At 36.1% G+C, this 12195-nt stretch overlaps 1 long non-coding RNA gene across 2 annotated transcripts; it reads left to right on the top strand.

Moving 5' to 3' along the window:
• The first annotated feature begins 7395 nt into the window (after positions 1-7395).
• On the top strand, positions 7396-8768 carry LOC139429097 (uncharacterized). Of its 2 annotated transcripts, XR_011639801.1 has the most exons (7): positions 7396-7410; positions 7471-7701; positions 7759-7936; positions 8001-8062; positions 8117-8538; positions 8592-8681; positions 8733-8768. It is a non-coding gene; the product is annotated as an uncharacterized lncRNA (long non-coding RNA). The 2 variants fall into 2 exon arrangements; XR_011639800.1 differs by having other exon boundaries at positions 8001-8538.
• Positions 8769-12195: the final 3427 nt, after the last annotated feature.

Genomic DNA, 12195 nt, shown 5'->3' with positions numbered 1-12195 from the left:
TTTCTTTAACCGAGGGTATACCCGTTCCCAACCATCCTCAGCCCGTTTCTTTCTACACGAAGCGCTGGTGAACCCAATAGAATGGAAAATCCTACGAGAAAACCCATTCAAGAGGCGCCCGCCTCTAAAAAAACGGGCAACTTGACGAACTCGGAAAAGGAGGTCACTCCCCGGTTCCTTGTCGTCAAGGCTTTGAACGGTTTGTCGTTCGACAAACTTAGCCCGTTCGTGTTGCAAAAGCAATTGTACGGTTTGTATGGAGATTTTAAATCTATTAAGAAAACCAGAGAAGGTTTTATATTGATGTGGAGGTTAACCCTCATAGAGCCTTGAATACCTCGAAAGGAATTGTTTACTGTCCTGATTTGTTGAATTGCTCCGTGGAAGAAATCCAGATGGAACTGAGGTCACAAGGAGTAATAGAGGTGAGGAGAATCAAATCTAAGAGAGAGGGTGTTCTCAGTGACACCCCCAATCATATACTGACGTTTAATAGCCCTATTTTGCCGAAAAAAGTCAAGGCCGCTTATTACTCATTGGATGTCAGGCTATACATACCTGCTCTAATGAGATGCTTTAAGTGTCAACGATATGGTCACACATCCCTTCGATGTGAGGCCGTACAAATTTGTGTATGCGGGAAAGCTATCCACGAGGGACGACCTTGCGAGGATCCCCTCGTTTGTGTTAATTGCGGTGGACCGCATTCAGCTCGGTCCAGATCCTGCCCCGTCTTCAAAAAAGAAGCGGCGATACAAGAAATAAGGACGAAGGATAAATTATCGTACGTTGACGCAAAACGAAAACTACAACAAACGACAGTACGCACGCCCACTCAGGGAGTGTCGTATTCGTCTGCAACCGCTTCTATGCCCAAGTATGATAGTCTGATTAAAGACCTAATACCCGCGATTGTAGCCGCCATCAAGCCGCTAATTAAATCGGAAGTAAAGGCTCAACCCTCGACCAGCACTTCCGGAAATCTAGGTGTGTTCAAAATTCCCCTGCCGGTGGATCTCACCGACAACGTGGAAACCTCAAGTCAGTTCTCCCATACGGAGTCTGAAAAGAGGAAACGTGAAGGAGCGTTAAGTTCTTCGACTGACGAGTTGTCGGAAACTTCTACCGACAATAATCGCAAAAAGAAGAAGGGATGGCAGAAGGGAAGGCCTCGTAACGTTACGACGCCCCCTAACGCAACCGCAGGTGGCGGCACACAGCCACCGCCTAGACAACCCCCAGGCGGATCTATGGCGATGAAAGCGTCACCGACGCCGTCGCGCCGATCGTCCGTAGGGGGTCCCCCGTCAGCTTCTCCTGCAAAAGAAAGTTGATTGTTTTAATATAGATATTATTTACATAAATGTCTGTTTTTGTCTTTTATTTATTTATTATAGAACATTTATTTATCTACATGTTTGTCCGTCCGTTTACACTTTTATTTTATTTATTTTTCATAGAGCTTTTATTTACATACCTGTTTGTCTGTCCGTTTAAATTTCTATTTTATTTATTTACTATAGAGTTTTATTTATTTTCCTGTTTGTCCGTCTTTTTACATTTTATTTTATATTACCTATTTATTAGTATAGCTTTATTTATACACTTATTTATTTACTTTTTTATTCTTATAGTTTATTTACACTTGTTTGTTATTTATTTGTTTATACGTCTCAGTCATCTGGTTCAAAATTAAATCAAATCCTTTAAAATTCGATAAATCCACTACCAACATCATTCAGTGGAACTGTAACGGATTGGTTCGACATTATTGCGAACTAAAGTCCCTAATGAACCAGTTTGACCCTTTGTGTGTTTGTCTTCAAGAGACCCACTTAGTACCGGAACAGAGCTATAATCTCAAACGCTACGAAACTTTCCACGTCGACTGCCCCCGTAACCTCCGGGCGAAAAGGGGGGTGGCGCTACTAGTCAAGAGACCGCACGTGGCGATCCCGGTTGCCGTCACCAGCAACCTACAGGTCGTTGCGGTCCGTCTGCGGAGTCCATTTCAGGTCACGGTTTGTTGTATTTACTTGCCAAATCCTGAATGGACTTTAAACGACTTACGTAGCCTTATAGCTCAGCTTCCCCGTCCCTTTCTGCTTCTGGGCGATTTCAACGCCCACAGTCCCATGTGGGGCTGCAACCGCCGAGACGCCCAGGGGAGCAGTATCGAAACGCTCCTGGAGGACGAGGGACTTGTTCTCTTGAATGCCGGCAATCCCACACACTTGGCTGCCAGGTCGGGCGCTTTAACGGCTGTCGATTTGTCCATCGCTTCTCCGTCGATAGCTCCAAGATTATTCTGGAGCACGGCGGAGCATCTATCCTTTAGCGACCACGTTCCCATAATAGTATCGATTCCTGGTCAAACCGAAAACCACGAAACACCGAGAAAGTGGATTCTCGAGAAGGCGGACTGGACGCGATTCGCGCTCCGGCTCCGGAAACCGACCTTCAACGGTGACGTGGAACACGACGTGGCCGCTTTTACGCGTGCCATTCAAAATGCCGCAGAGGAATCGATACCGCGCAGTAGCGGACGTGTGAGGACGGGCTCCGTTCCCTGGTGGAACCCCGAAATCGAAGCAGCCGTTAAAGCAAAGAAAGCCGCATACAATCGCTTTAAGAATCTATCCACGCCTGAGCGTCTGATAGAATTCAAAAAAGCGAGGGCCAAAGCGAGACGTCTTATGCTCGCGGCCAAACGAAATAGTTGGAAAAACTTCGTCTCTTCCCTGACCGGCAAAACCTCCCCCGTCGAGGTGTGGAGAAAGATCGGAGCCATCAAGGGGGCCGGATACTACGGCCCCATATCAGAAATTCTGGACGATGACAACTCTCTGACCAACAGAGAGGACATCGCCGAGGCCCTGGGCCGACATTTCGAGCGGACGAGCTCCTCATCCAACTACGATGGCGATTTCCGGCGAAATAAAAGAACTCGAGAATCAACCCCTCTAAATTTCTGGAGTGAGGGTGAGATATCGTATAACTCACCCTTCACGATGAAAGAGCTGTGTGAGTCTCTGAAGACGGCAAAACCATCTGCGGCCGGCCAAGATGGGATTCGGTACGAATTCGTCAAACACCTTCCCGAGGACTGGCTGGAACTGTTACTGGACCTATACAATAACGTATGGTCTTCCGGTACCTTTCCACCGTCCTGGAAGACTTCGTTGATCGTACCAATGTTGAAACAGGGCAAAGATCCGACGTCGGTGAACAGCTACAGACCGATCAGTCTTACCTGTTGTCTTAGTAAGTTGTTCGAAAAAATGGTGAATTCCAGATTCGTGTGGGTGCTGGAAAGTAAGCGACTCCTCGCCGACCATCAATTTGGTTTCAGGCAGGGTCGCTCTACCACCGACAACTTGGTCCTCCTGGAGCGCGCCGTTCAGGACGCTTTCTTCAAGAGAGAGCATCTGGTTGCCGTTTTCTTCGACATCGAAAAAGCCTACGATATGACCTGGCGATACGGCATCCTCGAGCAACTCCACGCTTGGGGTTTTCGGGGAAAACTCCCCGTGGCCGTATCGTCTTTCCTCGAAAACCGAAACTTCAGAGTTCGGGTAGGCAGCAGTCTGTCGGAACTGAAAACTTTAGAAAACGGTATACCGCAAGGCTCCACCCTGAGCGTGACGTTGTTCCTGGTAGCCATGAACTCCATCACATCCGGTCTGGATGCCGACGTCGGCAGGTGCCTATACGTCGATGACTTGGCCATTTTTTACAGCGGGAGTGACATGGCGGTAATGGAGCGTACGCTACAAACGGCGATCAACAAAATAAACGAAAATGCCTGTTATAGAGGTTTTAAAATCTCCAGAGATAAAACCAAATCCGTACATTTCTGCAGATTACGCCGCGAACATACGGACCCTAGTTTGCGAGTGTCCGACTCGCGAATCGAGTGCGTACCATCGATGCGGTTCTTAGGCGTCATCCTCGACAGAGGACTACGGTGGACGCATCACGTGGAGGACCTTTTGGCCCGCGGCAAGAAAGCACTGAACACAGTGCGCATGGTGTCCAATACTCGGTGGGGTGCGGATTCGTCTGTCCTGCTGAGGCTGCATCATGCCCTCGTGCTGCCGATCCTGGACTACGGGGCGGTGGCGTACGCGTCGGCGAGACAGTCCCTGCTTAAAAAGCTAGACACTATCCACAACCTGGGACTGAGATATGCCATCGGGGCCTTTCCCACAACCCCCACAAGCAGCTTATACTGCGAGTGTGGCGTGCCGTCCCTGTGGAAAAGGAGAGAAAAGGCGCTATTGTCGTATGCCTCGAAAATAAGCGCGCGGCCGCACCACCCGGTTCACGGGTGTATCTTTGAGGTAAGGCTGCCGTACGAGCGCAGGCCGACTGTCACCCGACCGTGTGCCGTGCGATTAGCCGAATTACAGCGCGAGATGGATTGGACCCTGCCCGTGGTAACTTCTGTAGAGGCGGGAGGCCCGGAGCCCTGGATCGAGGACGCCGGGAACGTCCCGACGGTCGATCCCGAGACACAACCCGCTCCTGATCTAAAATTTGTTTTGAGCCACATTAAGCAACGAATAATGGGGAAGTGGCAACAGGAGTGGGACGATACGGGCAACCGGGGTTTTCGAGCGGTAAAGCCTGAGGTGGAGGGCTGGAGATTTCCAATCACTCTGTCCCGGGAGGACCAGGTTATATACCACCGACTCCGTCTGGGACACACGGCCCTGACCTCCTCTCACCTTCTAAAGGGAGAGGGGCAACCTCGATGCGACGACTGTGACGAGTTTTTGACCGTCACACACATCATTTTAAACTGCCGTCGTTTTACAAACTTGAGGAACCGCATAAACATAAATATCGAGGCCCCCTTCAATATATCCTCGCAAAACATAAAAAAGGTGTTGTCATTTATAAAAGAGGCAGGACTGCGCAGTAAAATTTAATTAATTAATTAACTATATGTCTAGTTGTGTCCTTTAAATTATTTACTATAGAGTTTTTTATTTACCTTCGTGTTTGTCCGTCCACTTACATTTTTAACTATTTATTTATTTATCATAGAGTTTGTTTATTTACTTACCTGTTTGTCCGTCCATTTACACTTGTTGCTTATTTATTTATTATAGAGTTTTATTTTACCTACCTGTTTTTGTCCGTCCATTTACACTTGTTGCTTATTTATTATAGTTTTATTTTACTTACCTGTTTGTCCGTCCTTTTACACTTGTTGCTAATTTATTATAGTTTTTATTTTTACTCACCTGTTTGTCCGTCCTTTTACACTTTATTTGTTCATGTACACAGTTACATTTAAGAATGATCTTACAAGTGTGATCCACGTCTAGTCACTACGATGGCCTTAATGACCTTAGATGTCGATGGGCCTATAAAAAAAAAAAAAAAAAAAAAAAATAACTCAGGTATTGTCTATAAATCCAATTTCTTTCCCCAGCATCCCCGTGCCTCGCTGCCACCAACTTCCCCATCCATCTTGTCCCCTCTGCCTTCTCCCCAGCACCAGCCACCAGTCCATCACTTCCTCTCTCAACTCATCACACTCTACTAGCAGATGGTGTAAAGACTTCCAGCTCTCCCCACACAGTCTACACCCCTTCTCACCCTCCATCCGATATCTATTGGCCCTCTCTTCGTTACCACACCTAAATCTGGCCCCCTCCTCAGCCCCATCCGCCATCATGTACTTCGATAACCCCTCTGTTACAATCTCCCCGTATTTTGGGTTATATCTACCCTGTTTTTCCGTTAGAAGCCGCGGTTTCGTATGAAGAAAAAGTGGTTTCAAAGTGCGGCTTATAAAGAAATGCGGCTTATAAAAGGTTGCGGCTTGTAGATATGTACAAAATGTACCTAAGTATTTATTAGAATTATATTTACATTATATTTATCCATTTAAAATTTTATTCATTTTAAAAATGTTTTTCTGATCGGTTTTCTTTGACGGCTAGAATTTAAATACCAAAATATAGCAAATAATATTAATAATACATTTTTAAAATTAATAAAATTTTGCAAAACATTTCAAAAATAGTACTTTTTTGTTTTTAATAAAAGTTTACTTACGTAGATATCTAGGTAATTAAAAAAAACCAAATATATTTTAATGAATTATGTACCTACTACTATGTGTAGGTAGATAAGTATTCTATGAGATCATAAAATCCATATCTTCTTCATGACCTGGTCCATCCGAATCGAAGCCTGACAAAAGGTAGTCATACAGTAAATGATCGTCCTCGTGATTATTTTCGTTGCTTTCTTCCTGTTGCTCATTTGGAATTATTTCTTCATTGTAGAATTTTATTTTAGTCTTTCTAAATCCGTTTTTAATGACGTTCTCAGAAATATTTTGCCATGCTGTGTCAATCCAATTAACGATTTCTTCATAAGACACTCGCTTTATCGGTTTTCCTGTTTCTTTATAAGCATTATAAGAATTGATCATAAATTTCTCCCACAATTCTCTTAGTTTTGCTTTAAAAGATTTATTAACTGAAATATCCAACGGCTGTAACAGTTTCGTTAATCCTCCAGGTATAACTGCAAGTATTGTTTGATTTTTTTTTAATTTATTTTTTACAGCATCGGTGCGATGTCCAGGTGCGGAGTCCAATATTAATAGGCCATTATCCCTTTTAAAAAATGATCCAGGCCGTTTATTCCAAATTTCATTTAGCCATAGCTCCATTTCATTCGAAGACATCCATCCCTTTTCATTAGCCGAAATTATAACACTTTTTGGAAAATTTCCTTTTGGGCGTGTCTTTCTTTTAAATATTACATATGGTGGCAGTTTCTTGCCACTAGCAAGAACACTTAAAACAACTGTGAAATTAGATTTTTCATGTCCAGTAGTTACAATTTTTATGTCATCACTGCCTTTTTTTGCAAAAGTAAATTTTGATGGTAAGTCAAAACTCACTAACTCCACTAACTGTAAGTCCACGTTACAAAATCATTTCTTTTCATGTGAACGCGCAGTATAAGAAAAGAACTGGGTTTTAATAAAACGGTGCTGGTTCAGAGATATAAACAATGAAATTAAAGCGTAAAAAAGAATGTGGAAAAAAGTAGAATAAATAAAAGAAGGGGATTAAAGGTGATTATTCTTACGTTTAATTTTCACTGCACTAAAGTACTGATTTTAAACGACTTTATCGATGCGCACAATACTGTAGTCGCGTTAAAAAGAGAGTGTGAGCGCATGCTCTCTTGTTAAGATAACACAGCCCAGCTAAGCGCACGCACATGCGTGTAAATAATTCTGAGGGTGACGCGGCGCGAACATTCCACCCACCAACAAAAGGTGAAATAACCCTTTTTTACAATAATATTTATGAAATACGAATAGTTATTTGACGGTGTGACAGTTAAAGTTTGAGTGAATAAGCATAACATACGGTAAGTAGACGAAAATAATTAATTAGTTTGACAAGTAAACAAAAAAAAAAACGTGACTAGATTCGGTTTTGTCTTAAATCGGTAATGTACAAATCTTCGTGGTTGGACGAGTTAACCTCCCATTTTTGGTTTTAATGGTGATGACTCGGATAACACCATCAATTCCGGGATGAACCTCTTCAATTCTCCCTGTTTCCCATTGAAGTGGGGGTCGCTGTTCATTTCGAATGAGTACCAGATCACCAATAGACGGTGTTGGAGACGAAGCGTTCCATTTTCCTCTTTGTTGAAGTGAGTACAAATATTCAAAAATTTTTTCCAAAAATCTTGTACCATCTTCTGTATCAGTTTCCAGCGATCCAAACGGTTGATCGGTACTTGAGTGACGTCAGGATCTACAACAGAAGCATTAAGGGGTTCCAAACACAAGAAATGTGCTGGAGTTAGTGGTTGAAGATCATTGGGATCTTCAGTCATTACGGAAAGCGGCCTCGAGTTCAATACGGCTTCGATTTGCGTCAGGATGGTATACACTTCCTCAAACGTTAGTTTTTGATCTCCAATGACTTTAATCAAATGGGATTTAACAGATCTTACTCCAGCCTCAGCCAACCCATTAAAATGGGGAGCCCCTGGAGGATGAAATTGCCATGTGAGTTCCAATTTTTGACCGGAAACCTCAGCCATCTCTCGTAATTTGTTGTAGGCGCCCACAAAATTAGTTTCCTGATCTGATAAGATTAACGTACATCGACCTCTTCTGGAGGTAAATCGTCGTAGAGCCGCTATAAATGCTTCAGTAGATAGATCTGAAACTAGTTCTAAATGTATCGCTTTGGTAGACGTACATACAAAGACACAAATATAGGATTTGACAAACCGCGCTCCTCTGGTGCGACTAATGGTGGTATAAATCGGTCCAGCGAAATCGACAGCGACTCTGGAGAACGCTTTCACCTCGGTTACTCTAAATTGAGGCAAATCCGCCATCCTCGGAGCATATGATCGGGACTTGCATCGAAAACAACGGATACATCGTGATACGACCCGATGAATGACACTTCGAGAAGCGATGATCCAATATTGACGCATTACCAGAGCTTGTAGCGACCGTTGTCCCGGATGAAGGTATTTTTCATTTATATGTTCCACAATTAATTCACTAACACGACTATTTTTAGGTAGAAGTAACGGATGTTTGTGATCGAAGGGGATCATAGCAAATTTTATACGACCACCCACCCTAATCAAACCATCTCTATCAAGAAAAGGTGCTAACTTTCTAAATGATTTATCAGGGATCTTATTCTCGTTAATTGTAGTAAATAATTGTGAAAAATGTTGATGTTGGACATAATCGATATATATATATATATATATATATATATATATATATATATATATATAATAAATTTATTATATATATATATATTTAAATATAATAAATTTATTATATATATATAAATAAATATAATAAATATATATATATATATTAAATTTATTATATATATATAAAATAAATATAGCTATTATAATAAATTTATTATATATAAATATAAGAAATTTATTATATATATATAGATCATATAATGTTTCTTTTTCTTTTTCTAGTATCCATTTATTTCTTTATATATAAAAATTTTAATTATTAATCCTCATATATTAGGTTAATATTATTAATTAATAATATTTATTAATTAATAAATTCTCCTTATATATATTCATTAAATATTTATTGAAAAAAAAAAAATTTTTTTTTTCATTTCTACACATTTTACCATAATACCAAAAATCAAAAAAAAAAAAAACCGAAAAAAAATTTTTTCAATTTTTGCTAATACACATTTTACCATAATGCCAAAAATCAAAATTCTTAAATTTTTCATTTTCTTTTATTTTTAATTTAACTGAAAAATATAAATAAAAATTAAATTAAAATAATTTATATTCAATTTTTATAAATAAAATTTTAATTTTTAGTATATATTTAAATATTTATATTAAAATTTAATCTAAATTGATAAAATCAAGTTAAACCCCCATTAACTTAATTTAACCAATATAAATTATTATAATTTAATTTTTATTTATATTTTTCAGTTAAATTAAAATTAGATTTTATTATCTAACTGAAAACTCCCAATATAAGTAATAATATAAATTATTCTAGCATTAATTTAATATAAAGAAACTAAATTAGAATAATTTAAATTGATAAAATCAAGTTAAACCCACATTAACTTAATTTAACCAATATAAATTATTCTAATTTAATTTTTATTTATATTTTTCAGTTAAATTAAAATTAGATTTTATTATCTAACTGAAAACTCCCAATATAAGTAATAATATAAATTATTCTAGCATTAATTTAATATAAAGAAACTAAATTAGAATAATTTAAATTGATAAAATCAAGTTAAACCCCCATTAACTTAATTTAACCAATATAAATTATTCTAATTTAATTTTTATTTATATTTTTCAGTTAAATTAAAATTAAATTTTATTATCTAACTGAAAACTCCTAATATAAGTAATAATATAAATTATTCTAGCATTAATTTAATATAAAGAAACTAAATTAGAATAATTTAAATTGATAAAATCAAGTTAAACCCCCCATTAACTTAATTTAATCAATATAAATTATTCTAACATTAATTTTTATTTATATTTTTCAGTTAAATTAAAATTAGATTTTATTATCTAACTGAAAACTCCCAATATAAGTAATAATATAAATTATTCTAGCATTAATTTAATATAAAGAAACTAAATTAGAATAATTTAAATTGATAATATCAAGTTAAACCCACATTAACTTAATTTAACCAATATAAATTATTCTAATTTAATTTTTATTTATATTTTTCAGTTAAATTAAAATTAGATTTTATTATCTAACTGAAAACTCCCAATATAAATAATAATATAAATTATTCTAGCATTAATTTAATATAAAGAAACTAAATTAGAATAATTTAAATTGATAAAATCAAGTTAAACCCCCATTAACTTAATTTAACCAATATAAATTATTCTAATTTAATTTTTATTTATATTTTTCAGTTAAATTAAAATTAGATTTTATTATCTAACTGAAAACTCCCAATATAAATAATAATATAAATTATTCTAGCATTAATTTAATATAAAGAAACTAAATTAGAATAATTTAAATTGATAAAATCAAGTTAAACCCCCATTAACTTAATTTAACCAATATAAATTATTCTAATTTAATTTTTATTTATATTTTTCAGTTAAATTAAAATTAGATTTTATTATCTAACTGAAAACTCCCAATATAAGTAATAATATAAATTATTCCAGCATTAATTTAATATAAAGAAACTAAATTAGAATAATTTAAATTGATAAAATCAAGTTATACCCCCATTAACTTAATTTAACCAATATAAATTATTCTAATTTAATTTTTATTTATATTTTTCAATTAAATTAAAATTAGATTTTATTATCTAACTGAAAACCTAATATAAATAATAATATAAATTATTCTAGCATTGATTTAATATAAAGAAACTAAATTAGAATGATTTAAATTGATAAAATCAAGTTAAACCCCCCATTAACTTAATTTAACCAATATAAATTATTCTAATTTAATTTTTATTTATATTTTTCAGTTAAATTAAAATTAGATTTTATTATCTAACTGAAAACTCCCAATATAAATAATAATATAAATTATTCTAGCATTAATTTAATATAAAGAAACTAAATTAAAATTTAATTTCATTATTTTATTAAGAAAGTTAAATAATTATAGTAATAAAATAAAAATGAAGTGTCTGATAAAAGAATTATTTTGATAGAATAAAAAATGTAAATTAAATTTACCTTCATTAAAAATATTATAATTAATAGAATTAAACTATTTCTTTAAATATCAAAAATTTATGTACATCTTATACTAAATTATAAAAAGATAAGCTAATTAAACTACTGGGTTCATACCCCAATCATAAAGGTTCTAATCCTTTTCTTTTTAATCTCCCTAAATAAAATTATTTTTATATTTACTTTAATATTTGGAACTATTATCTCTATTTCATCTTACTCTTGAATAAGAATATGATTAGGATTAGAAATCAATCTTTTAGCTATTATTCCTTTAATAAGAAATACTAAAAATTCTATAGCTTCTGAAGCAGCAATAAAATATTTTATTACACAAACTCTTGCATCTATAATTTTATTAATATCTTTAATTATTAAAATTCTGCTCATTGATGCATCTGGGAGCAAAAAAGTTGACCAAAAAGACCGTTGTGTTAAGGGCACAATTTGCTACAACTTTTGTAGTAAAAGTTTTTCTGTATTGTGATCCGGATACCGTTTTTTTTCAACACTCTTGTAATTTCCACATTTTTGAAAAATTCTCCACATTGATGCATCTGGGAGCAAAAAAGATACAGACAATTGTGTTGAGGGCACAATTTCCTACAACTTTTGTAGTAAAAGTTTTTCTGTATTGTGCTCCGGATACCGTTTTTTTTTCAACACTCTTGTAATTTCCACATTTTTGAAAAATTCTCCACATTGATGCACCTGGGAGCAAAAAAGTTATAGACCGTTGTGTTAAGGGTACAATTTGCTACAACTTTTGTAGTAAAAGTTTTTCTGTATTGTGATCCGGATACCGTTTTTTTTCAACACTCTTCTAATTTCCACATTTTTGAAAAATTCTGCTCATTGATGCATCTGGGAGCAAAAAAGTTATAGACCGTTGTGTTAAGGGCACAATTTGCTACAACT

This window comes from Onthophagus taurus, chromosome 2, assembly GCF_036711975.1.
Source record: "Onthophagus taurus isolate NC chromosome 2, IU_Otau_3.0, whole genome shotgun sequence".
In the NCBI taxonomy this organism is placed as follows: Eukaryota; Metazoa; Arthropoda; class Insecta; order Coleoptera; family Scarabaeidae; genus Onthophagus; species Onthophagus taurus.
The sequence above is the reverse complement of the archived record's forward strand: the minus strand, read 5'-3'. Positions and strand labels throughout refer to the sequence as shown.